This window comes from Tamandua tetradactyla, chromosome 16 (assembly GCF_023851605.1).
Source record: "Tamandua tetradactyla isolate mTamTet1 chromosome 16, mTamTet1.pri, whole genome shotgun sequence".
Taxonomy (NCBI): domain Eukaryota; kingdom Metazoa; phylum Chordata; class Mammalia; order Pilosa; family Myrmecophagidae; genus Tamandua; species Tamandua tetradactyla.
Genome location: NC_135342.1, coordinates 28,970,459 through 28,998,455, shown reverse-complemented (window position 1 = coordinate 28,998,455; position 27,997 = coordinate 28,970,459). Strand labels below are relative to the sequence as shown.

Here is a 27,997-nt window from a genome sequence, read left to right as displayed (position 1 = left end):
TGGAAAAAAAATTTTCCATTAAGTTTGAAATGCTGAATTTTATAGTAAATATTTTAACTAGAAAACAACTAGCTTTAGTTATCACAAAACTGGCCTTGAGTGTGTAGAAGCATTTCAAATAACTTTTCTTAGCTCAGAGGCCCTGAAGAAGTTCCTAAATCACCCAGAATTTCACACAGGAGTAGGGGAAAAAAAAAAACCTCCCTCAAATCTAACTGCTAAAAGTAGCAGACAGGGCAAAAATAAAGTACTTTTCTTGGGTGGTATTTATGGTGTCCTAGTCATTTCAACATTTTTGATTTACCTTATATAGTGTTTCTAGGTACATAATCCTTTCATATAGAAATTATTACAGTTTTACCTCTCACTTTCCAATTCTTAAACTACTATTTTACTTGCTAAATAGAAACAGTCACAATTCTGATGGCAGAATCAAAATACATATCCAAATAGATACATTCAGAATTTCTCAGTCATCATTAATATCATTTACAGCGTGAGCTACTTTCACAGTCACCACTGGAATGTACATAAAAAACCATCGCAAAAATTAGCAGTTCAGTCACTTCCCAAAGATTTCAACCAATCCACACAACGACACCCTGTGGACATTACAAGACATGCAGAATCCCACTAAATCTCATAATTCCATACAAGGATACAAACTCAAACTCAGAAACCACAAATTCCACAATCACATACAGTCTCAAATACAAATCACTCATAACTAATCATTTTAAAAGATTAGTCAAGGCGGACCACAGTAGCTCGGTGGCAGAGTTCTCGCCTGCCATGCCAGAGACCCAGGGGTTCGGTTCCTGGTACCTACCCACGTTAAAAATTAAATAAAATAAAAGCATAAATTTACCTATTATCCAGTAATTACTCTTCTAGGTATTTACCCAGGAGAAATGAAAACATGTTAGTTTAATTCATAATAAAACCTGGAAATACATGAAATGCTCAACAAGAGAAAACTGAATAAACACATTCTGAACAGAAATAAAAAGAATGAACTACATAACATTAATGAATCTCAAAGATATTAGCTTGAGATTTAAAAAAAAAAAGATTTAAATTACAGAACAGATTAAATCGCGGTCACAGAAACCCGAACTATGGTTGCTTCTGTTGTGGAACTAACTGGAATAGGGCATGAGAAAAATTTCGGGCGGCGAAGGTACCAAACACCCACCAGGACAGGCGTAAACACACTGAACGCCCGACAAGTGCCAGGTCCCGCTCTCGGCACTGCGGCTTCCTCAAGGGGCAAAATTGACAAAGAAGAGCCCGGACATCTTCAGGGTCACGCCCAGGAACACATATTGCGGCTCCCCACCTACAGGACTGATAGCTTGGAGGGAAACCACGCCCGGCCCGGGATCCCAGTTCGCGCCTCCGCCCAAACTCCGTTACCCGTTTTAGCCTTTCTAGACCCGGGTTCCCGGTTCCTTCCCAAACTTCTGGCTCAGCCTTCCGCTCATGATTACATCATACTTCCTCGGACCTTCGCCACGTCCCGGACTAGAGTTCCCGCTTCTCTCTTCTATCCTCCCTAACCCAGGCTTCCGGTTGCCTCCTTGACCCGCCCCAGCCCGGGTTTCCTGTTCCTTCTTAAGCCCTCCCCGGCCAGGTTTCCGATGACTGCGTTCTGCGCTCCGAGTCCCTCCTCGATCTCAGCTTGCTCCTAGAGGACCATCACCCGAGCCACGGGATCCGTAGGTCAGAACAGCCACAGCCTTCCGCACGGGCGAGTCATCTGCGCCTGCGCATTCCTGGGCTGCCTGGCACTCCTAGGAGTCTCCCGGGCTTGGCGCGTTTTTCGCTACGGTAGGTTCAGCTTTCCGCTGGAACGTCCATATGTTTTCGGCCTTGAACTACGTTTCCCAGAGTCCCCAGGGCTGAATGAACTTCGACCTTTGCGTCCCCTTTCGGTGTCTTTGGGTTTTTTTTTGGTGAGTTGAGGTGACCCCGAGTCGGGTTGAGGAAAGAGCTCGCGAGTCCCTGGCCCCTGGAGCGCGGCTCGGACGTGTGGAGCCCGAAGCTTCAGGCCTGTGTGTGCGTGAACTGCGGAAGATGATTGCTGTGGTTGCGGTTGTGTGTGACATAGTCATTGTAAAATATTTGTGAGTGTGCGCGCGTGTGTGTAGGGGTCCTAGTGCGTGCGCTCCAGGGAGGCTTTGATGCGTAACTGAACTCGTGGGACTGTGAGTGGTGGCGGAACCTATTGCGTGACCGCGGTCTCGGGTGAGGTGAGTGTGTGACACTGACCACGAGATCATGTGACAGCACTGTTTTGACTGCCTACAAGTCTGAACGAGGTGTTTTTTGTTTGCTTTGTTGTTGTTTATTTGTTTTCATCTTTTGTCCTGTTATCTTGTCAGAGTTTGGTTGTGTTTCGTGTAGAGCTTCATTTCTCCAGTTTTGTGGAAGAATCTTTGTGAGTATGAATATTCCTGAGCCTGTAAAGACGCCGGTGCCTGTGTTAACTAGAGTGCACCTGCACTGATATGGCCCCTTCTCCCCAGTGTCTAGCATAATGCTTAAGAAAATTGGTGCGTTGATGGAGTGTGTGTGACCCACCACAGATCCCAATCATAAGTTCAATGTTTTCTTGGAACTTGTTTCCCTGGATCCTCTATTTCTGTCCTCACATCCGCAAGCCAGTTATCCAGCAGCAGAGAAATGGTTGTCAGAGGGGAAGTTACATGATTCAGAGCCACAACATTTTCTGAACTGTGCCTTCCTAGAAATCGTGAGCTTAGATTCAGCTCCAGGTATTGGTGATGCTGACCTTTCTCTCTGATAATGTAAAAAAAAAAAACCAGCTGTATGCTGGTTTCCCTCATACTTCCATCCAGGTGTGTTTGTTGTGGGTGATGGAGCATGTCTGTAGCATTTTTATTCCGCCAGTCAGAGTCTCATGAATCTCTTATTCTTAGCCTCTTAGTTCTGGAAGAGAAGGTTCCTGAAGAGGAGGAGAGCATCACTACTTATTAAATGGCAAATTCAAGGTCTGTTTGTACTTTCTCTTTGTTCTGCCAAATATATTTTTGTTTTATACAACGTGTAATATTTGCTTTCCTTTTCCTAAATTGGCCTGCCCAGTTGTGACCTATCCATTTACCTGGTCCCAGGGCCTTGCCGTCCCAATTAATGGGACCCAATTAATAATAGATATGGGTACCCTTTTCCAATGCCTTTCCAATACCCTTCTCATTTCCAGTTAATAGTCACATACCCATTGGATAAATCATTCCTTTCCTCCATGTGTTCTCTTTTTCCCCCCACACATTCTGATGGCATAGAAATAAACCTCTGGGAGGATAAGTTGGAGGTTTAATTTAGAATGAGACTTATTAAGGAGGAGACCAGTGGTTAGGTAGAATAACATACCAAAACCTTTGATCTTATACACTGACTTGATTTTCAAACAAAGCTAGGTAGATGCTTTGTTTGATTTCAGTCAATAAGTGGCAAAATCCTGTTTGGAGACATTTAGGAGTCAGAATGTAATTGGGGCTTTGTATAGAAAGGTTTGTGTCAACAGGATAGGGAGCTCTTCTAGAGAATATATGAGATTTTGAGTAGTAACCACCAAATTTTGTTAGGGATTTGGCAGTGACTGTTTCAGACCACATATTGGTGTAGATTGTGAGAGACTGTGTGGTATAGTGGTCTTTGAGACCAGAGCTGCACTGCCCAATACAAATATAATGTAAACCATGTGTATAATTAAATAATTTCTATTAACTACATTTTTTTTTTTTTTTTTTTTTTTACATGGGCAGGCACCGGGAATCAAACCCGGGTCCTTGGGCATGGTAGGCGAGCATTCTTACCTGCTGAGCCACCATGGCCTGCCCTATTAACTACATTTTAAAAACTAAAAGTAACAGCTGAAATTAATTTTAATAATGAATTTTATTTAGACCAATATATCCAAAATATTATTTCAAATACACTAATGAGGTATCTTACATTCATACTTTCATATTAGGTATTTCAAAATCCAGTGTTTATTTTACACTAATTTTCAATTTGGACACTTAAGTTTTTAATGGTTAAAGTGAAATGTAGTCCTACCAAAACAATAAGATGTGTTTAATAGGAAGGCATTTTATATTGCTTTTATATTTAAATTAAAATTAAATTAAAAATTCATTTCCACACACTAATCATATTTCAGAGGGTTAATAGTTACTAAGCTTTGTTTTACAGTTTCTCATTGTAAAGTGAAGATCATAATCATATTAATTCCTTATGGTTTTTTTGAGGATTAGATACATTAATATGGGCAAACTCCTAAGGGTCTGGCACTAAATAAGTCCTCAGAGGGAATTATAAATAAATAGGCAGTTTTTCTTGGGCATTCTTAGGTGCTTGTTTTATATGCCATAGAACATGCTTTATGTAATTTATCTCATTTGATCCAGACAGCAGTACTTTAAGGTAGGTCCTATTAATGTTCTAAAAATTTTATTGATGAGGGCGGGCAATAGTGGCTCAGTAGCAGAATTGTTGTCTGCCATGCTGGAGACCCAGGTCTGATTCCCGGAGCCTGCCCATGCCAAAAAAAAAAAATTACTGATGAGGAAATAAAAGCAGTTAAGCAGCTCAATAAAAGATCACACAACTTGTGACAGCCAAAGTTTAGATTCACAAACTGAAATTTGGATGGTAGAATCAGTGTTCTTTATAATATTATACAACTTCCAATCATTTATAAAATCTGATTCCCTAATTATTCAAAAATATTCATCCTTAACCTTTAATATTGATCAACGTCATTAAATACTGCAAAGATTTTTGTTAACATTTTTTATTGTGACATATGCAAAAAGCAATAAATTTCAAAATACATTTTAACAAGTAGTTACAGAAGAGATTTCAGAGTGTATTATGGGTTACAGTTCCACAATTTAGGTTTTTCCTTCTAGCTGCTCCAAGACATTGGAAACTAAAAGAAATATTGATACAATGATTCACCAGTCATACTCATTTATTAAATCCTATCTCCTCTGTTATAACTCCTCCTTTTTCTTTGATCTTTCTCCCAATCTTTAGGGGTATTTCGAGTATGCCCATTCTAACTTTCATGTTGGAAAGGGCAGTCGATAATATGGGCTAGAAGGATGAAACTAGTTGATTATCTGGAGAGGCTGGCCTCTTTGGGTTTCAGGACTCATCTGGTCTAGGAACCAATAGAGAGTCGTAGGTTTCTGGAAAGTAGTCATGGTGCTTAGAAGTTTTGTAGAATCTCAGATAGAGCCCTAGGTGTTCTTTGGTGTTGGCTGTTAGGTCAAATTCATTTATCAAATTGTTTAAGTTCTCTATTTCTTTGTTGATCTTCTGTTTGGGTGTTCTATCTATAGAGGAGAGTAGTGTATTGAGGTCTCCCACTATTATTGTTGATAGGTCTATTGCTCCCTTCAGTTTTGCCAGTGTTTACTTCATGTGCTTTGGAGCTCCTTGATTGGGAACATGAACATTTAGGATTGCTATTTCTTCTTGGTGAATTGTCCCTTTCATTAGTACATAGTGTCCTTCTTTATATTTAAAGTCTATTTTGTCTGATGTTAATATAGCTACTCCTCTTTTCTTTTGGTTACTGCCTGCATGTAACATCTTTTTCTGTCTTTTCACTTTTCAGTCTATTTGTATCCTTGGCTTTAAGATGAGTCTCTTGTAAGCAGTATATAGATGGATCATATTTCTTAATCCATTCTGCTAATCTGTATTTTTTAATTGGTGAGTTTAGTTCACTTAACATACAAAGCTATTACTGTAAAAGCAGTTCTTTAATCTATCCTCTTATCCTTTCGTTTTTTATTTGTCAGTTCTAAATAGTCCCTTCCCTCTCTCTGTTTTTATCCTTTAAGTTGCCCTTACTGGTGTTCTTCAATTCTGTGCCCTCCTCCAGACCTTCCTCTCCTGTCTTTTTTTTTTTTTTTCAGCCAACAGAACTCCCTTTAGAATGTCTTGTAGAGCTAGTCTCTTGTAACACATTCTTTCAGCATCTGTCTTTCTGTGAAAATTATAATCTCTCCCTCAATTTTGAAAGACGGTTTGGCTGGATACAGAATCCTTGGCTGGAAGTCCTTCTTTTTTGGGATTTTAAATATATCGTACCACTGCTTTGCCAGCTTGAAACTGTTATGTACCCCAGAAAAGTCATGTTTTAATCCTGTTCCAATATTTTGGGGGCAGACCTTTTGGTTAGATTACATCCATGGAGATGTGACACATCCAATTGTGGCTGTGGCCATTTGATTAAATGGAGATGTGACTACACTCATTCAAAGTGGGTCTTGATTAGTTTAATAGAGTCCTTTAACATGGGAAACATTTTGAAGAAACCTCAGATGCAGATGCTGGGAGAACAGAAGCTACAGAACAGACACAAATATTTGGAAATGCAGACTCCTCGGGAGATGTCAAGGGCTGATAGACCCAGCAGAAGCTAGAGAGGAACCAGAGACAACAGAGACACTTGGAAAACAGTTGCTTCAGAGCCAACACACAACACAGACATTTGAACAGGCAGAACCCAGGAGACATTGCCATGTGCCTTCCCATGAGATGCTAAGCAAGCAGAACTGGAGAGAGGCAAGGGGAGCCAAGAGATGAAACCCAGCCCTGGAGAAGCCAAGTGAGGAACCCCCGCAGGAAACAGAGACTGAAAGCAACAAAGCCCGGGAGCAAGGGACCAGCAGATGCCAGCCAAGTGCACTCCCCTCTGACTGAGGTATTCCAGACAGCATAAGCCTTTCTTGAGTGAAGTCCCCTTGTTGGTGCCTTAATTTGCACATTTTCGTGGCCTTTGAAGTGTAAAATTGTAATGTAATAAATTCCCTTTATAAAACCCATTCCATTTCTGGTATATTGCTTTCAGGCAGCATTAGCAAACCAAAACAACTGCCTTCTTACCTTCATGGTGCCTGCTGAGTAGTCCAGACTCAGTCTTATATGGTTTCCCTTGTATGCAGTGAGTTGCTTTTCTCTTGCCGATTTTAGGATTTTCTGCTTCTCTTCAACATTTGACAAACTGATTAGTATGTGTCTTGGAGTCGACCTATTTGGATTTATTCTATTTGGTGTTTGTTGGGCTTCTTTGATTTGCATAGTTATGCCCTTTATAAAGGTTGGGAAGTTTTCCTTCATTATCTCTTCAACTAATCTTCCTAGCTCTTTTCTCTTCTCCTTCTGAGACACCAGTGATCTTATGTTTGTGCACTTTGTGTTGTCCATCATTTCCCTGAGATCCAATTCAAATTTTCCATCTTTTTTGCCATTTGTTCTTTTGTGCATTCAAACTTGATTGTCCTGTCCTCTAGTTCACTTATTCTTTCTTCTACCTCTTCAAATTTGCTGTTATGTGTCTCTAGTATATTTTTTATTTGGTCTACAGTATCTTCATCTCTGTGATATCTGCTATTTTTCTACTTGTTCTTTCAAATTCTTTTTTATGCTCATCTTGTGTCTTTTTTATATCCTTTCTGTCATTAGCCAAATTGAATTTATTTAGTAAAGTTGTATAAACATCTTTGATTAGAGATTAGAGATACAGACTTCTTCCAAGGTCTGTGTCTCCTCTGGTGTTTTAATTTGGTCATTAGGCTGTGCTGTATCTGTCTGCATCTTCATATACTTTGTGATTTTCTCTTGCCTTCGAGGCATTAATTATCTTGATAGGGTTACTTTGGAAGTTGGTTTTCCTCAGTCGTCTGAGATTTTGTATTTGTAGCACAGGCGTGAGGCAGGGGCACTATGCTGGTACCTGTTGGCATGGGGTGTGGGGCATGGGGTCAAGGTGGGCAGTGCGGGAGGTGTGGGGGTGGGGTGCAGCATGGGCAGGCCTCAAACCAGAGGCAGGGCATGGCACAGGGGACACAAAGACAGTGCATGATGGGAGGCTGGTCATTAGGTCTATGCGGTGCAGGGGCGGTAGGGGTACAAGTGCATTCATGCAGAGCACAGGGATGGCAAGGTGCAGGATTGGGGGTGCTGGGGACAGGGGGTGGGGTGCAGGTATATGTGTATGCAGGGCACGGGGGAGGGAGGGGCGCGCATGCATGGGGGTAGGAGCACTGGGGTCAGGGGTATGCAGCTCGTGCATGCACAGGTCACAGGGGGCAGGGTACAGGGGTTGGGGGGACTAGTCATTGAGGGGAATGGGTCATGGGTGTAGGGGCTGCAGGGTCCAGGTGCCTTTGGTGCAGGGGGTGGGTCTCAGGTTCATGTGGCATGTGGGGTGTAAGCTCACTGGGCTTGGGGGGGTGCAGAGCACAGGTCACAGTTGGGGGGGGGCAGTGCACATGGGCATGGAGCAGTCACAGAACGTAGTTTAACTTGCTTCCTTGTCCCTGCCTCTCTGTCCTCTCCTGAGGGCTCCAGGCCTCCTTTTGGAAAAGGGTGTGGTAAGCTCAGTGGACTAATTGGATAGACTTTATGAGAAGGGAAAACTTGTTTACTGACTTCTGCCATCTTCCCAGAAGTCTGCATAGATGTTAATTCTATACTTAACTTTCTGAGGAACTGCCAAAATGTTTTTCAGGAATGGCACCATTTTACATTGCCACCTGCATTGTATGAGTCTTCCTGTTCCTCTATACTTTCTCCTTTACTTATTTAAATAGTAGCCATTCTAATAGGTATGAAATACCTCATTGTAGTTTTGATTTGCATTTCCCTAATGGCTAATGATGTTGAGCAGGTTTTCATGTGCTTTTGGGGCATTTCTTTACCTTCTTTATAGAAATATCTATTCAAGTCCTGTCCTTGTTTTTTGGTGGGGTTCTTTGTTTTTCTTTTGTTGAGCTGTAAGAGCTTTTTTTAAAAATATATACTCTGGATATTAAGTCCTTATCAGATATATGGTTTACAAATTTTTTTCTCCCATTCTGTAGATTGTCTTTTTACTTTCTTGGTATAGTCCTTTGATGCACAGAAGTTTTTAATTTTGATGAAATCCCATTGATCTATTTTTTCTTCTATGACTCATGCTTTTGGTATAAAGTCTAAGAAACCATTGCCTAGACTTGGAGATGTTTCCCTATGTTTTATTCTAGGAGTTTTATAGCTTTGTTTCTTACATTTAGGTCTTTGATCCTTTTTGAGTTAGTTTTTGTACACAGTGTGAAATAGGGGACCACCCTTGTTCTTTTGCATATGGCTATTCAGTTTTCCCAGCACCATTTGTTAAGGAGACTATTTTTTCCCCATTGAGTGGCCTTTGCACCCTTATTAAATATGAGTTGAACATATATATGAGGGTTTATTTCTGAACTCGCAATTTAATTTCATTGGTATATATGTCTGTCCTTGTGCTGGTATCACACTGTTTTGATTATTGAATTTTTGTAATAAATTTTAAAATCAGTATGTGTGAGTCTTCTAACTTTGCCCTTCTATTTTTAAGAAAGTTTTGACTGTTGGAGCCCCTTTCCCTTCCTTATAAATTTGTTGATTGGCTTTTCTATTTTTGCAAAGAAAGCTGTTGGAATTTTTATTGGGAATGCAATGCTTTAGCTATGGACCAGCTGTTTTCTGCCTTCAGGACAAATTCTGGGAGGGCAAACCTGGTTCAGTTCTTAAGCTTCCATCTGAGAGATTGGCAGTGATATGCAGATACCCCAGTATGCTCTTAGGAGTTATTCTGCTCCTTCTGGAACAGAGCCAAGGACCCACAGTAAGAGCAGAAGCTTGCTCCACACCATGCCAGGGATGGAGTGTGGGAGGGACCAGCACGGACACCATGAGCTTCAACCACTTTTAAGTTGTGTTTTCTTAATTCAGAGTTCACCCAGTTACTGTAACCCATTAACTCTTTTCCAGAGCTCTGAGGATGGCTCTGCCAGTTTCTGATAGTTTTTCAAAGAGTCTGTGGGGGAATGGAACCCTGGAGCATCTTACACTGCCATATTGATTGATGGGTTAATATTGGCTTATTTTTGTTGACCACCAGAGGCCCCAGTGAGCCTTCAACTTCTTTACAGACAGAAATTGAGGCCCAGAGAGGGACAGAGATCTGTCCCCAGGGCACATGGGCAGGTGAAGCAGGCCAAACCTACCCTTAGCTATTTAGTTATCCTAAACCTACTCTTTGATATATATTTTTGCAATAGAATTTTGTCTACTTTTATATCTGTTTCATGAGGGAAGATTTCAAGAACTGGCATTTATCAGTCAAATGTCACAAAATTAAGTGCTTACTGTATGCCAAATTTTCTTATACTTACTTGGAAGGATACCAACATTAAAGAAACATTGTTGTTATCCTTTACTTGGTTATAATTGATCAAATAATTTAAAATATATATAGGAGATAAGCTGTGATAAGGTAGAGTGAACTGAAATGGGATGTAATAAAGACCATTAGAGAAATACAGATGACATACCTTTGGAGCTAATGGGGAGAGATGTTGTGATAATCCCAAGGCTTTTAGGTTACAATCAATTTATAATCAAGGCATGATGTGTCAGAGTTCCCCAAAACCACCACTAGGCTCAGTGTTTCATAGAACTCAGAGAAACTGTTGTACTCATGGTTTTGGTTTATTATAGTGAAAAGATACAGATTAAAATCAGCAAAGAGTTTTTTTTTAATCTCTTAGACATGGACACACTGCAGAAGAATATTGTTATCAAGCCAGATGCACGTGTACCTATTGGTGGAGGAACATGCATATTATATTGCATCCTGTGGCTCAAAGAAAGATTATGATGAATTCTGTATGTCTGAGTATTTGCAAATAAGTGGCACCTGTTTGGGTCTCACAGGAATGGATCTCATGGGACAACTTCATCACATGAATAGAAAGGAAATTCTAACATTTATTAAGTCAAGCCAACATGAACGTGGTGGAATAAGTGCAAGTATTGGACATGATCCTCATCTTTTGTACATTTTTAGTGGTGTCCAGATTTTTACCCTGTATTGTAATATTAATGTTATTGACATAAATAAAGTTCTGGAACATGTTCAAAGTGTATAGAATGAAGATGAGTCTTTTTCTGGAGACTTTTGGGGAGAAATTTGACCAGATTTTCCTTCTGTGTAGTGGCAACTCTGGCTCTATTGGGAAAACTGGATGCTGTTAATGTGGAAAAGCCAATCAATTTTCTTTTGTCCTTTTTTAGTTTTTTAAAGCTCCTGGAATGCAATATACCAGTTACAGTACAGCTTTTTAAAGGGGAATTTGGGCGGACCATGGTGGCTCATTAGGCAGAATTCTCGCCTTCCATACCGGAGACCGGGATTCAATTCCTGGTGCCTGCCCATGCAAAAAAATAAAAAGGGGAGGGGAATTTATTAAATTACAAGTTTACAGTTTTAAGGCCATGAAAATTTCCAAATTAAGGCACAAACAAGAGGTTACCTTCACTCAGAAAGGCTGATACCGTCCAGAACACCTCTGTAAGCTGAGAAGGCCTGTGGCTGACGTCTGCTGTGGTCTTTGGCTTCTGGATACCTCTGTTACCTGGGAAGGTATATGGCCACATCTGCTACCTTTATATCCTGGCTTCTTGTTTCATGAGGCTCCCACAGGGGCATTTTCTTTCTTCATCTCCAATAGTCTCTTGCGGTGTAGTCTCTCAAGCTTTGTCCAAAATGGTTCCCTCTTCAAGGGCTCTAGGAAGCAACCCCACCTTGAATGAGTGGAGACACAGCTCCATGTTAACCACCTAATCAGAAAGTTCCACCCACAGTTGGGTGGATTACATCTCCATGGAAGCAATAAAAAAGATCCCACCCAGCAATATTGAATGAGGATTAAAAGAACATGGCTTTTCTGAGATATATGATGATTTCACATAGGCACAGTCTTGTATGAACTTTGATGGTGGAGTTGGTTGCAGACCACATTCTGAGACCCAAGTTGGGCAGATCTGTTGTTGTACAGGATTCCTGGCTATTACTAGTCAATTGCATCAAATAAATTACTGGAATGGTGGCTTTGTGAATGACAGTTATCATCAGATGGACTCAGTGGATGGCCAGAAAAGTTACCATATTCATGGTGGGTGTCGGTTCCCTAAAGATAATTGAAAGTCTTCACTGGATTGATAGAAACTGCGTAGTTTCATTTTGGCAGGCCAAGATGAAGAAACTGGAGGATTTGCAGAGAGGCCAGGAGAGACCATTTGTTCCTTTCATACTTTATTTGGAATTGCTGGACTATCACTTTTGGACAAAGAATAGAATAAATCTGTTAATCCTGTTTTTTGTATGTCAGAAAAAGTGCTTCAGAGGGTGAATGTTCTGCTTGAATTAGTGGGCTAGATTTATTAATGCAAACTATTGCTTAATATAATTGTGTCATCTTAATATTCTATATTTAAAGTATCTACCAGGTTTTTTTTTAATGTCCACATTCAGTGCCAATATTTTATATCTGAATTGTATTAAATTAGTTTTAATAAATTATGTAAAATTGTACATATTGTAAAATAAAGACCTATCTTTTGAGTTCCTCTAAGATAATTATTGAGTGCATTTTTTTTTTTTTGGTTTATGCTTGTGTGCGTTTTATTTTTTTTTCTTGTTTTCATATTAAAGCAAACTTACGGTAGTTTAACACCTTTTGGGGTACTTTTGAAGTTCTTGATTCTTCCCTTCACAGATTGCATAATGATAATGTAAATTTTTGTGTCAGCAAGAATGTTAGATACTAAAAATAGACATACTGGAAAGGTACATACATACACACACTCAAAGAAGAGAAAAATCACAGAGGGTGGAGTCCAAGAGAAACCAGAAGTCCAGGCATGAGTTTCCAGTTGTCCTGTCCCAGTGTAGTTGCAAAAACAGTGCTTAATTCTTTCAGCAACAATGTGTGTCAACATGTGCAAAGTGTTGCCCACCAGGAAAGCTCCTGTGAGCCTTAGTATCCAGAGTTTTTATTAGTTGTCTGTCACATAGGCATGGGATACCCTCATGACTGACCTTCAGTCTTCATCGCCTTCACGTGTAAAACTGGTACAGGCCCAGGGCCCTAGGTGAACAAAAATTAGTGTTCACCATAAATCACATTGTTAGCATAAACTATCTGGTGTGGTCCAAGGCTCCAGATATACAAAGACACTTTTTTCAGGCAGGATATTCTAAGGACTTAGAATTATCTCCCAAGAGATAGGCAAGGGCCATTCCTTTCTTTTGGAGTGCACAGGGTTTGAACACCCCAAGCTGAGTTAACCCTTTACTACATACATGGGCTCTCCATAGAGGTTTTATGGATTTAACAACCTTTAGACATTAGAATTTTTATTTTAATTATTTTAGAAACAAAACAAGATTCATAAGACAAACAGGTTCAATAACTCTTTGGAGATTATCAGTACTAAAAGGACTTGTTCAGAAGCAAAGTAAACCTATCTATAAGATAACCTTATTAAAAAGCTTTAAAAACCATCATTAATTCATTCCAGACTTCTTTTAGCCATTTTTTTCCAGATACTAAAGTAACATATGTACACTTATGTAGAAATTAACCCTCCCTGGGTTGTGATAGTGGACCTAAATAGTTTAAAGTTTTTGGTTAAAGTTTTTGGAACTGAATGATACAAATAAAGGCTACACATTAAAAACACATCAGAAAAAAAAATGTACTTTAAAAATTATTAGGGCAGGCCATGGTGGCTTAGCAGGCAGAATTCTTGCCTGCCATGCTGGAGACCTGGGTTCAACTCCTGGTGCCTGCCCATGCAAAAAAAAAAAAAAAAAAAAATCAGATTTTTTTTAGTGTACCTGAGCTTTTTCTCCAAGTTTAAGGAAAGGTTCTCTTCCACCTGTTTGGAGAGTGGCTTTCCATTAGTAAATTAGAAGTTCTGTGTTTCTTAATACATGGCTATTGTCAGATTTAGAAATACAATTTCTTTAGAGTTTCTATGTTCAATAGAACATTGAAAACATAGAAAATCAGTTATAATATAATAGAGCATAGCTTTCCAGACACTTTTGCCTCTTTCTATCTATCTATCTATCTGTACATACACACACACATATATTTTACGAACTTTGGTATCATACATACATACTATTTTGTACCCTGACTTTTCTCCTTGTATCTGAATATTTTCCGTTATCTTAATTTATTTATGACAGTTTTAATGACTACCTTAATATTTCATTTCATAATTGATTTAACTAGTTACCTTCTGCTGGAATCAGAGAACTGGTCACTGCCTGAGCAGTTCCATCTACTTACGGTTCAGCTTCCTTATCTTGACCACCTTCAGTTACCCTCTTAGGACCTTGTTACAGCAGGAGGTAGGATCATTCAGTAACATGTCATTGATTTCTGTACATTACATGCCATTTTATTTTGCCTGCTCAAATGGCCCTCCCTGGGTTAATATTGGACCTAAATAGTTTATTTAACCTATCACTAGTATCTCACTGTTTAGAAATATCTTTTTTCCCTTCTCTAATTCAATATTTTCTTTCTAGAGCTTCTTGCTCTTGTACTGTGACTCTCTGAAACCTTGAAGTGCTTACCTGGATTTGTGTTTGAGATTCACGAATTTTGAAAAGGGAAGCTTTGCTGTTTTATATATAGCTTCATATCCTGATCTTCCAAATAACTGTTTCAGCTTCCTTTAGCACTTTTTGTACTGACCTCCACTCTGGTGACCAAGGGCTGTTCTGAAATTCTGCATAGTCACAGCAGCCACATTCCCACTTCTTTTCCTGTATCAGGTCTTTACACTTTCAAATCATAGGAGATTAGAGCAAGGATTGGTGCTGAGAGTAGCGACAAGTGGCCTGTGAGTAAGGAACACCCAGTAATGTGGAAGCCGTTGCATATAAAAATGCAAGTCTTCTGACTCAGAAACCTTTAAGGTTCTGTTCAAGACACTCCGTTGACCTGTGGAGAAAGTCGGGACCTCTTCATCCTAAGTTCTCAAAAACAGTTCCTCATTACATTGATTATACATACATCTTCTTTTATTATTTCTACTAGTGTCAAAGAGGGAGGAATTAGCTCTATTGTTTTTGTTTTTGTTTTTCATTAAAAATATTAGAGTATACAGAAAAACATAAGGTCAAGATTATTTTTCTACTACTTAGAGACAACTAGTGTGAACATTTTATTCCATATCCTTTTACCAGTCCCTTTCTGAATGATCACATGCTTATAGGAATATATATGCATTTTTTTCTTGGTGAAGTAGGATCACAATACATGTATTGTTGCTTAACTTTCCTTCACCCCATTATGATAGGTAGCGAATATCTTCTTATGCCATTGTTTTTTTTTACTGGCTATATTATTTTCCATTGTATGGATTTACTATTTGAAGGACACATAGGTTATTTTTTTTTAGAAGTCATATAAACATATTCAATAGATACAGAAAGAGCATTTGACAGATTTTAACATCTATTCAAAAGGAAAAACTCAACAAACTGGAGATAAAATAGAACTTCCCCAATCTGATAAAAGCCTTCTCGCGTCATACTTAATGAGCAAAAATCAGAGAAGTAAAGATCAGAAAAAAAAAAAGTAAAATCAGTGAACCCAAAGATAAAAAGGCCAACTACTTGATGGAAAAAATTCCCCACATATGAACATTCAATGCTTGGTGTGCATTTTTCATTTTTCAGAGCATTTACATCGCTCCAGAGAAAGAAATAAGAAAAAAGATAAAACTTATGCATACCATACACTTTACCCTTTCCTCTCATTGACCACTAGGGTTTCCCTCTACCCAATTTATATTAACATCTGTTCCCCCATTATCTATTTATTTTTAATCCATATTTTTTACTCATCTGTCTATACCATAGATAAAAGGAGCATCAGAGCAAGGTTTTCACAATCACACAGTCACTTTGTGAAAGCTATATCATTATACCATCATCTTAAAGAAATATAGCTACTGGAACACAGCTCCACAACTTCAGGCACTTCCTCTAGCCTCTCCAATACACTTTAAACTAAAAAGGGTATATCTATATAATGCATAAGAATAACCTCCAGGGTAACCTCTTGACTCTTATTTGAAATCTCTCAGCCACTGACACTTTATTTTTCTCTCATTTCTCTTTTCCCCCTTTCAGTCGAGAAGGTTTTCTTAATCCCTTGATGCTGAGTCCCATTTCATTCTAAGATTTCTGTCCCATGTTGCCAGGGAGGTTTACACCCCTGGGAGTCATGACCCTTGTAGAGAGGGGGAGGACAGTGAGTTTGCTTACCATGTTGGCTGAGAGATAGGCCACATCTGAGCAACAAAAGAGGTTCTCTGGGGATGACTCTTATGTCTAATTTCAAGTAGGCTTCACCTATCCTTTGCAGGGATAAATTTCATATGAAGATTGAGGGTACGGCCTATTGATTTTGTTGTCCTCACTGCTTGTGAGAATATCAGGCCTTCTCCAAATGGAGAAGTGGAATTTTCCTCCTTTCTCACCATTCCCCTAAGGGGACTTTGCAAATAACTTTTTTATTTACTGTTCAAATCACTCTGGGATTTATCAGGGCATCACTCTGGACGAACCTACAAAATCTGATGCCCTGCTCAAGGTTCCATGTACTTATGGTGTTCAGTTAAGCTGTCTACATAAGTTATATTAGGAACTGCACTAGTCAAAATATAAATTTTGTACCAAATAAATATTTTTTGCTTTAGTCTCACACATAAGTTAAAGTTTTAAAATATGAATTACCATCTATTTTCATCCCACTACACTACTGACATTACTTTGTTCTTCCTCATGGGAAAACATTTTTAAATTTGTACATTTAGGTCACTATCACTATCAATTAGCAATTATCAATGTCACTATCATTATACACTCTAGGCATTCCTAGATCATACCTTCTCAGTCTTTATCGTCTATCTTTCCTTTTAATTTCATTTGTGCCCTGAGCCGAATTTCTCCCTCTATCATTCTCACATTCAGCTTCATTCAGTGTACCAGCATTCAACTACAGTTAGATAGTATTGTGCTATCCATTTCTGAATTTTTACAATCAGTCCTGTTGCACAATCTGTATCCCTTCAGCTCCAGTTACCAAATATCTACCATATTTCTGTCTCCTGATGGTCTCTGTTCTTAACTGAAATTCTCCAAGTTCATTCATTAATGATAGTTCATGTCAGTGAGACCATACAGTATTTGTCCTTTCCTTTCTGGCTAATCTTACTCAGCATAACATCCTCGAGGTCCATCCATATTATATGCTTTATGACTTTATTCTGCCATACAGCAGCATAATATTCCATCATATGTATATACTACAGCTTGTTAGCCATTCATCTGTTGATGGACAATTTGACTGTTTCCATCTCTTGGCAATTGTAAATAATGCTGCTATAAATATTGGTGTGCAAATGTCCATTTGTGTCCTTGCCCTCATGTCCTCTGAATAGATACCTAGCAATGGTATTGCCAAATCATTTGGCAGTTCTATCCTTAGCTTCCTGAGAAACTGCCAAACTACCTTCCACAGTGGTTGTACCATTTTACGTGCCCACCAGCAATGGATAAGTGTACCTCTTTCTCCACATCCTCTTTAGCACTTCTCATTACCTGTTTTATTGATAATGGCCATTCTGGTGTGTGTGAGATGGTATCTCATTGTGGTTTTGATTTGCATTTCCCTAATAACCAGAAAAGTTGAGCATCTTTTCATGTGTCTTTTGGCCATTTGTATTTCCTCTTCTGAGAAGTGTCTGTCCCTCACTTTTGTCCATTTTGTAATTGGGTTGTTTGTCTTTCTGTTGTTGAGTTGAACAGTCTGTTTATATATTCTGGATTCTAGACATTTTTCTGATATATCGTTTCCAAATATTGTCTCCCATTGTGTAGGTTGTGTTTTTACTTTCTTGGCAAAGTTCTTTGATGCACAAAAGTGTTTAATTTTGAGGTGTTCCCATTTATTTATTTATTTCTTCAATGCTCGTGCTTTGGGTATAAGATCTAGGACCACCTCCTATTACAAAATTTATAAGATATTTCCCTACATTTTATTCTGAACGTTTTATGGTCTTAGATCTAATGTTTAGGTCTTTGATCCATTTTGAGTGAGTTTTTGTATAGGGTGTGAGATTATGGATCCTCTTTCATTCTTTTGCATGTGGATATCCAGTTTACCATTTATTGAAGAGACTGTTCTGTCCCAGGTGAGTTTCTTGACTGCCTTATCAAAGATCAATTGTCCTTAGATGACAGGGTCTGTATCTCAACAGTCTGTTCAATTCCATTGGTCAGTATATCTATCTTTATGCCAGTACCATGCTGTTTTAACCACTGTAGCTTCATAATGTGCCTTAAAGTCAAGTAGTGTTAGACCTCCGACTTCATTTTTCTTTCTTAGGATATTTTTAGCTATCCAGGGCACCCTGCCATTCCAGATAAAATTGGTTATTGGTTTTTCTATTTCTGAAAAGTAAGTTTTTGGGATTTTAATTGGTATTGCATTGAATCTATAAATCAATTTAGGTAGAATTGACATCTTAAGTATATTGAGTCTTCCAATCCATGAACACGGTATGCCCTTCCATTTATTTAGGTCTTCTGTGATTTCTTTTAGTAATTTCTTATAGTTTTCTTTATATAGGTCTTTTGTTTCCTTAGTGAAATTTATTCCTAAATATTTTATTCTTTTGGTTGCAATTGTAAATGGAATTTTTTTCTTGATTTCCTCCTCAGATTGTTCTTTACTAGTCTATAGAAACACTACAGAATTGTGGGTATCGATCTTGCAATCTGCCACTTTCCTATATTCATTTATTAGCTCTAGTAATTTTGCTGTGGATTTTTCAGAGTTTTTGGCTTATAGTATCATATCATCTACAAACAGTGAGAGTTTTACTTCTTCCTTTCCAATTTTGAGGCGTGTATTTCTTTTTCTTGTCTAATTTCTCTGGCTAGAACTTCCTACACAATGTTGAATAACAATGGTGAGAGTGGACATCCTTTGTCTTGTTCCTGATCTTAGGGGGAGCATTTTCAGTTTTTCCTCATTGAGCATGATGTTAGCTGTGGGTTTTTCATATATTCCCTTTATTATGTTGAGGAAGTTCCCTTCTATTCCTATCCTATGAAGTGTTTTCAACAAGAAATGATGCTCAATTTTATCAAATGCCTTTTCTGTATCTGTATAAATTTAAAAATTGAGATGATCATATGGTTTTTCTGCTTTGATTGGTTGATACGGTGTATTACATTAATTGATTTTCTTATGTTGAACCATCCTTGCATACCTCAGATGAATCATACTTGGACATGGTGTATAATTCTTTTAATGTGCTGCTGGATTAGATTTGCTAGAATTTTGTTGAGGATTTTTGCTTCTATATTCATTAGAGACATTGGTCTGTAGTTTTCTTTTCTTGTAGTACCTTTGTCTGGCTTTTGTATGAGGATGATGTTGGCTTCATAGGATGAGTTAGGTAACCTTCCTCTTCAATTTTTTTGAAGAGTTTGAGCAGGATCGGTACTAATTCTTTCTCGAATGTTTGATAGAATTCACATGTGAAGCCATCTGGTCCTGGACTTTTCTTTTTTGGGAGCTTCTTAATGACTAATTCAGTTCCTTTACTTGTGATTGGTTTGTGAGATCGTCTATTTCTTCTCGAGTAGTTGTTGGTTGTTCATGCCTTTCTAGGAAGTTGTTTCATCTACATTGTAGAGTTTATTAGCATAAAGTTGTTCATAGTATCCTCTCATTACTGCCTTTATTTCTGCTGTGTCAGTGGTTATGTCTCCTCTTCCATTTCTGATTTTATTTATTTCCATCCTCTCTTCTTTTCATCAACCTCGCTAAGGGTCCATCAATTTTGTTGATTTTCTCATAGAACCAAGTTCTGGTTTTGTTGATTTTCTTGATTGTTCTCATATTCTCAATTTCATTTATTTCTGCTCTACTTTTTATTATTTCTTTCCTTTTGCTTGCTTTGGGTTAGTTTACTTTCCTTCTCTAATTCTTCCAAGAGAACAGTTAATTCCTTGATTTTTGCTTTTCTTTTTGATATAGGCATTTAGGGCAATAAATTTCCCTCTTAGCACTGCCTTTGCTGCATCCCATAAATTTTGATTTGTTGTGTTTTCATTTTCATTTGCCTCAAGATATTTACTGATTTCTCTTGTAATTTCTTCCTTGACCCACTGATTGTTTAAGAGTGTGTTCTTGCTCCTCCATATATTTGTGAGTTTTCTGGCCCTCTGCCTATTGATTTCTAACTTCATTCCTTTATGATCTGAGAAAGTGTTTTGTATTATTTCAATCTTTTAAAATTTATTGAGACTTGCTTTGTGACCCAGTATATGGTCTATCCTTGAAAATGATCCATGAGTACTTGAGAAAAAGGTGTATCCTGCTGTTGTGTGGTGTAATAAATGCTTGTTAAGTCTAGTTCATTTATTATTCAAATTCTCTGTTTCCTTATTAATCCTCTGTCTAAATGTTCTGTCCATTGATGAGAGTGGGGAATTGAAGTCTCCAACTATTATGGTAGATGTGTCTATTTCCCTTTTCAGTGTTTGCAGTGTTTGCCTCATGTATTTTGGGGCATTCTGGTTCGGTACATAAATATTTATGATTGTTATGTCTTCATGTTGAATTGTTCCTTTTATTAGTACATACTATCCTTCTTTGTCTCTTTTAACTGTTTTACATTTTAAGTCTAATTTGTTGGGTATTTGTATAGCTACTCCTGCTCTTTTCTGGTTGTTGTTTGCATGAAATATCTTTTCCCAACCTTTCACTTTCAACCTATATTTATCTTTGGGTCTAAGATGTGTTTCCTGTAGACAGCATATAGAAGGATCCAGTTTTTTAATCCATTCTGCCAGTCTATGTCTTTCAATTGGGGAGTTCAATCCATTAACATTTAGTGTTATTACTGTTTGGGTAGTACCTTCCTCTACCATTTTGTCTTTTGTATTTTATATGTCATATCTAATTTTCCTTCTTTCTACACTCTTCTCCACACCTCTCTCTTCTGTCTTTTCTTATCTGTCTCTAGTGCTCCCTTTAGTATTTCTTGCAGAGCTGGTCTCTTGGTCACAAATTCTCTCAGTGACTTTTTGTCTGAAAATGTTTTAATTTCTCCCTCCTTTTTGAAGGACAATTTTGCTGCGTATAGAATTCTTGGTTGGCAGTTTTTCTCTTTTAGTAATTTAAATATATCATCCCACTGTCTTCTCACCTCCATGGTTTCTGCTGAGAAATCTACACATAGTCTTATTGGGTTTCCCTTGTATGTGCTGGATTGCTTTTCTCTTGCTGCTTTCAAGATCCTCTCTTTCTCTTTGACCTCTGACATTCTGATTAGTAAATGTCTCGTTGTACCTCTATTTGGATCTATTCTCTTTGGGGTACGCTGCACTTCTTGAATCTGTAATTTTAAGTCTTTCATAAGAGTTGGGAAATTTTCAGTGATAATTTCTTCCATTAGTTTTTCTCCTCCTTTTCCCTTCTCTTCTCCTTCCGGGACACCCACAACATGTATATTTGTGCGCTTCATATTATCATTCAGTTCCCTGAGTCCCTGCTCATATTTTTCCATTTTTTTCCCTATAGTTTCTGTATCTTGTCAGATTTCAGAGGTTCTGTCCTCCTGTTCACTAATCCTAACCTCTCTCTCTTGAAATCTACCATTGTAGGTTTCCATTGTTTTTTTTTCATCTTTTCTACTGTACCTTTCATCCCCATAAGTTCCGTGATTTGTTTTTTCAGACTTTCCATTTCTTCTTTTTGTTCATTCCTTGCCTTCTTCATATCATCCCTCAATTCACTGATTTGGTTTTTGATAAGATTTTCCATGTCTGTTCGTATATTCTGAATTAGTTGTTCCAGCTCTTGTATCTCATTTGAACTATTGGTTTGTTCCTTTGACTGGGCCATATCTTCTAACTTGATTTCTAACTTCATTCCTTTATGATCTGAGAAAGTGTTTTGTATGATTTCAATCTTTTAAAATTTATTGAGACTTGCTTTGTGACCCAGTATATGGTCTATCCTTCAATTTTCCTGGTGTGATTTGTTATTTTTTGCTGGTGTCTAGACATTTAAGTACCTTAATTAGTTTATTATCGAGATTGCTTTCACTTCTCTTACCTAGGGTTTTCTTGCTAGATGAATTTGTTGTCTATCTGTTCTTTGACCTTCAGTTCAGCTTTTTCCGGACCTCTAGCTTAGGTTTTGTTTAAGAGAGGATAATTTTTCAGTTCTTGTTTTCTTGTTTCTTGCCCTGCTTGTACGGTGCCTTTTCCCTCCCCACCCTTAGGAGGGTCTACGTAGGTATTGTAGAGTCCAGCCGGGTGTTCCCGGACTAAACTGGCCTTCTATCAGGGGGAAGGAGTCACCTGCATCAGTTTTCCCTGAGGGTGAGACCCAGCAGGTTAAAAGACTTTCCTGTGAAGTCTCTGGGTTCTGTTTTTCTTATCCTGCCCAGTATGTGGCGCATCTGCCTGTGGGTCACACCAGCAAAAGATGTTGCAGCACTTTTAACTTTGGAAGACTCTCCCTGCTGGGGGCATGGTGGAGATGGAGGAGAGGTTGTAGGCTGGTTTTAATGGCTTCAAATTGCCAGGCCCTGGGGTCTGAATTCCTTGAGAGAGGGATTCCACCTGAGTTGGGCTTCACCCCTCCCCTGGGGAAGACACAGGTGGGAGACAGCCCTGAAAGCAGCCCATTTCTGCCTATGCCTGGGGCAGTTGCAGCCCAAGAAGTCCCACTGCTGAATCCAGAGGCTGCCAAGTCTCCGTAGAAACACAGCCATTAAAACTTCTGTTTCCTCCCCTTTCCTCTTTTTCCATGAGCCCAATGAGCGAACTCTGCCTTGATCAGGTTTAGAATCTCTTTCCTTTCCCTCTGGCAAGCCGCCTGTAGGGGAGGTGCGCTGGGCGCCGGCTGCCACAGCTTGGGAAACTCATGGTTTTGGGGAGGCTTGCAGCCGGTCCAGCTGGTCCAGACTGGGGTACGCTGTGTGTCCAGTCACTGATGTGGCTCCGGGAGCTGTTCTGTACTGTTTCTGGCTATTTAGTAGTTGTTCTGGAGGATGAACTAAAATGCGCACATTGCTAAGCCGCCATCTTGACCCCTCCTCTGGCCGAGGTAGCAGGTTTTAAGGGGGTAGGGAAGGTTTTCAGGCTCTGGCCCCATAGGGGGATGTTCTTTAGAGTGGTATGGCAGGAATCAGGGCTATGATTATGTATTTGGGTTAGATTTATAGGGACAGCTGCTAATAGTGGCCTATTTAATGATGCACAGAGGAAACAGCGGGTTACTTTAGGGAGTATTTGTGTTTGGTTGAGGAAATGTAAGGTTTGTTGGAGGATTTGGAGCCACATAAGAGAGGCTGGTGAGGCAGAGGTTTCAGCGAGGTGGCTGGAGAGGCTTTGCTCAGCTCGCGAAATGTCAACCTGGGTAAGTGTAGGATTAATGAGGACATAAGCAGTGTCTAGAGGAATTGTGAAGAAGGTGGCTTTAAGGTCCAGGACAGAATAATGAGTAGTGTGAGGAGGTATGTGTGAGAGAGAAGAGTATATTGATTGGGAACTACTGGGTTAATGGGGATGACAGCCTCATTAATTAGTCGGAGGTTTTGGACTAAGTGGTAAGAACCATCAGGTTTCTTGACAGGCAAGATGGGGGTGTTATAAGGCAAGTTAGTGGGTATGAGGAGTCCCTTTTCCTTGAGCTGGTTAATGATGGGTTGGAGTCCTTTCCGATGGGTTATGGAGATAGGAAATTGTGGCCTAGACGGGAATGAGGATGGATCTTTTAGTCGGATAAGAACTGGTTTATGATGGGAAGCTATTAGGGGAGTTGAGGTATTCCATACTTCTAGGTTTACTAGGCGAGTTGGTAGGGGAAGAGCGGGAGGGGTGGAACCCTGAGTGGAGGTGGAGGCCACACATAAGGGTAATAGTAAATTTGTTTGGGGGTTTTGTATCCAGTGAAGTGAGGCCCCTAACTTGGTGAGAAAATCCCGCCCCATTAGTGGGCTGGGGCAAGAAGGCATCACCAAAAAAGAGTGTGTAATGGGGTACCCTTCTATTAAACATGTATTCAAACATGGCATGAAGGATGGCCATCTATGCCCATAACCGTGACCTGGGAAGGAAGGAGTTGACCTGAGTAGGAGGGGAGGATGGAGAAGGTAGCCCCTGTGTCCACTAAAAAGGAAGTGGACTTACCTGCTACCTTGATTATTGCCCTGGGCTGGATGAGGGTGATCAGGGTCGCTGAGGCCAGGTGTCATCAGTCATCGGTGACCAGGCCCAGTACTGCCAGCGTCGGGTCAGGGGTTGAAAGGACGGCCCCTCCATGGCTGGGCACCAAGGGGCAGTCACTTTTCCAATATCCCTTTTTCCCCCAGAGAGGGCATGGTCCATTGGGCGGTCGAGTATTGGGGCACTGGCAGGACCAGTGTCCATCGAGGCCACATTTGAAGCACTTTCCTTGCAGTGGATTAGTCGTAGCTAGCATCTTGTCAGTTGAAGTGAGCCGCAGGGCCGCAATCAGGGATTGGGTTTGTAAATTCGCCCTTTGGCGGTTCCAGGATTCCTTTTCCACCCTCTCCAGCTTGTCATGAGTATTAAAAATTTTAAAGGCTGTGTTTACCAGGTCACGAATAGGGGCCTGAGGACTGTCATCGATTTTTATAAGCTTGCGCCTAATGTCTGGGGCTGACTGGGATATAAAATGTGTGGCTAAAACGGTTTTACCAGCCTCCGAGTCAGGGTCCAGGTGGGCATATTGGGAGAGGGCTTCTGTGAGCTGGTTTAGAAAAGCGGCAGGATTTTCTTCAAGACCTTGAGTAATTTCCCTCAGCATATGGAAGTTTACGACTTTGTGGGAAGCTTTCTGCATGCCAGCTATGAGGCATGTATTCATTTTGTCTTGCCTAATTTGTCCGTTTCTCCCTGCTGGTATGTCAATCTGATAGTCCTACCCTGGCTCTTGATCTGGTACTGCCTCGGCCACCACTGGCATGGTGTGGTTGGTTAGATATTGGAATTCTTTAGTATGGGTAGATACCAGAATATATAGGTAGATCTGGAATATATAGGTAGACACTGGTAGATACTGGAATTCTTTAGTATAGGTAGTTGGGTTGTTAGAGAAGGAGCCCAACCGTTTCTCAAGGTGTGAGAGATCGGCCAGGGAGAAGGAAGTGTATACTCAAACTAGCCCTTCAGGTTCTGCAACTTCCTGGAGGGGACAGAGTAAAGTATTTTTTGAGCGGGTACGGGAGCTTACAGGTGAGGATGGCAAGGCTGTTGAGGACGGTGAAGAATTAGGTGGTGGTGGAAGAGCCGGTGGAGGGGGAAGAGGGCAGGGAAGAGGGCACAGTGGTGGTTGGAGGGAAGGAGAAGATGGCAGCTGAATAGATGCTAGTCCAGAAGGGGAAATATGAGGATAAGATGGTGGCGGGAATGCTGCTGGAGTGGTGGGGGAAAGAGAAGGACAAGAGGGTGGCTGAGGTGCTGCTGGAGCAGAAGGAGGAAGTGAGGGAAAAGATGGTGGCTGAGTTGCCGCCGGAGGGAGAGGAAGGTAGAGCAGGGGAGGAGAGGATAGTTTCCCTAAGTCTGATGGAGGCCCTGGTCGTTTAAAGGGAGATGAATCGAGGGGGTCAGAAAAGGAGGAAGTTTCATCGGGCTGTTTGTTTAGAGGTGGGGATTTGGGGGGGTTTTCCAGCTAGGAGAACCTGGGCCGTGGAGCAGGAGGCACAAAGGGAGGGGCGGGAGTGCAGAAGAAAGCCTGGACATAAGGAATTTCGGCCCATTTGTAGTTCGTCTGGCAAAAATTGTGGAGGTTTGTAAGGATATTAAAATCAAAAGTCCCCCCCCTCAGGCCAATGAGAACCATTTTCCAATTGATACTGGGGCCAAGCCTTTTTGCACAAGTAAGTGAGGTGTTTTGGCCAGATGTCTGGAAGTAAATCCAGTGTGGATAGGTTTGTCAGAAGACAACCTAGAGGAGTATAAGGTTTGGGTTTTGAGGATTTATTGCCTGTCCCGACCCGCAGGACAGTCAACGGGGTCCGCCACCTGCTGAGAGAAGAATGGCGATGGGACAGAGAGACGCAAGAAGGACAGCAAGACAGGATTCTGATCAAGCTGCAAATTTTATTAGGCTAGCTGGGTGTATATATACCAGCTTGGGGGGGGAAGTAGGGTATGTGGAGCATTATGATAGGAGGGAGTTCGCGCCGGCGGGAAAGACTGGTTAGATAATTGGTGGGGAATTCGCGCCGGCGGGAAGGTCCCGGCGGGAACCTATTTCCGTGAAGAACCTTGTTGTAATAAGTAGGTGCTGTTGCATCAGCCAGGGTGGCCATGTTAGCTCAGTCGCCATCTTAGGCTAGCCTCCGGTCCCCAACAATTGCCCATACTGACGGGTTTCTGAGGACAAAGGACTGGCCCAGGGGATGTTGGCATCCCAACGCCCTGAGAGAGTCCTCGGAGCTCTTACGAGCGGGGGCTCGTCTCCCCAGGGGATGTCTCACCCTGGTTTGAGGCCCTTTCAGGTCCTGGACCTGAATTTGGTAGGGAAACAAAAAACGGGGCGTCCCCACAACTTTTCAAGTCCTGGGAAAGGGAGTGAGGCTTGCGGGCATCCCCGTTCACCTCAGCCCTCGGAAGAGAACCTGATGTGAATTCACGATTTTCAGAGAGTAATTAACGGACAGGCTCTCTCGGAACCGTGACACCCGGCAGCAGGGCTAGGAGGGAAGGGACTTACCCAATCTGTAATGGATGTAGCGGTGGGCCAAAGGATCCCTTGTTGCTAGCTATATGGAGGAAGGAGGAGAGAGGGGCGCCTCTGTCCAGGAAGGCGGCACCTGTGCTCCTCTCCCGGGTTTCGGCACCAAGATGAAAGGTTCAGGAGGCGAAAGGGTGAGAAAGAAGGAAGGTAGACTGGGTGATTTAAAGCGGGCGGGTTTATTTCTGCACTCCTGGGCTGAGCTCACCAAATCCAAGATGAAGGGAGGTGAGTCAGTGCCTTGGTGATGGTGTGGGCAGTTTTTAAGCAAGGGGGTCAGGTGACGTCCGGAAGGGACAGTTCTCCGGAAGTCAGGTGTCTGGAAGGGGCGGTTCTCCAGTTCCAGAAGTCAGGTGTCTGGAAGGGGCGGTTCCAGAAGCCATGTTGGGAGGGGCAACATTACCTCCGCAGCTCCAGTTGCAGTGCCCTTCCCCTTTCCCCTGATCTAACAGGAGGATCTACTTAAGTATTATAGACCCCAGTCAGATTTCCCAAACCAAACTGGCCTCCTCTCAGGAGGAGAGAGCCATGTGCATCAGTTTTCCCTGAGGGTGAGACCCAGCAGGTTGAAAGACTTTCTTATGAGGCCTCTAGACTCAGTGTTTTTCCTATCCTGCCCAAATGTGGCGCTTGCCTGCCTGCAGGTCCCACCAGCATAAGGTGATGTGGTACCTTTAGCTTCAGTAGACTCCCTGCTGCGGATGTGGTTGAGACAGAGGAGAGGTTGTATGCTGGCTTTGATTGCTTCAGTTTGCCAGACCCTGGAGTCTGAATTCCTTAAGGGAGGGAGTCCACCTGAGCTGGGCCCCACCCCTCTCCTGGGGAAGGCAGAGCCTCCAGACAAGCTCTCAGGCAAGCTTAATTCTGCTCTTGCCTGGGGTAGTTGGAGCCTGAGAAGCCTTGCAGTTGTATACAAAGAGCAGTCAAGCCATAGAAACACAGCCACAAAAAAGAAAAGAAAAAAAATCCTTTTCAGAGCAGGGTCCCTGTTCCTCAGGTTTGCCAGTCAAGAGCTTAAACTGGTACGTTGCTCTGTGTATCTCCAGGTCCTTGGTGCCCCCTTCTTTCCTTCAGGGCCTAGACCATTTCAAGTATTTTGTGTTGTCTGATCCAAAAAAAAACTGTGTTTTTTTTTTTCTTTTTCCATCAGCCCTGCCCTCTCTGCACCGGGGCAAAACCCAGCAACCTCAGCTTTTACTTGAGGTTCAGCTGAGCTGGGGGCCTATTTTTAGTAGTCAGAATTTGTTAATTAATCCCACGATTGGAGC

General features: G+C 40.9%; 1 protein-coding gene and 1 pseudogene across 3 annotated transcripts in view; both read left to right on the top strand.

Annotated features, from left to right (window-relative positions):
• The first annotated feature begins 1,514 nt into the window (after positions 1–1,514).
• ZNF529 (zinc finger protein 529) overlaps positions 1,515–27,997 on the top strand; it is a 70,639-nt gene continuing 44,156 nt past the window's right edge. For 2 of the 3 annotated variants that reach the window (XM_077133459.1, XM_077133458.1), the window contains exon 1: positions 1,515–3,014. The gene's annotated coding sequence lies outside the window, so the exon portion shown is untranslated. The remainder of the gene's footprint in view (positions 3,015–27,997) is intronic. The other variant, XM_077133460.1, reaches the window with a different exon arrangement.
• Positions 8,097–12,492, top strand: LOC143660080 (geranylgeranyl transferase type-2 subunit beta pseudogene; annotated as a pseudogene).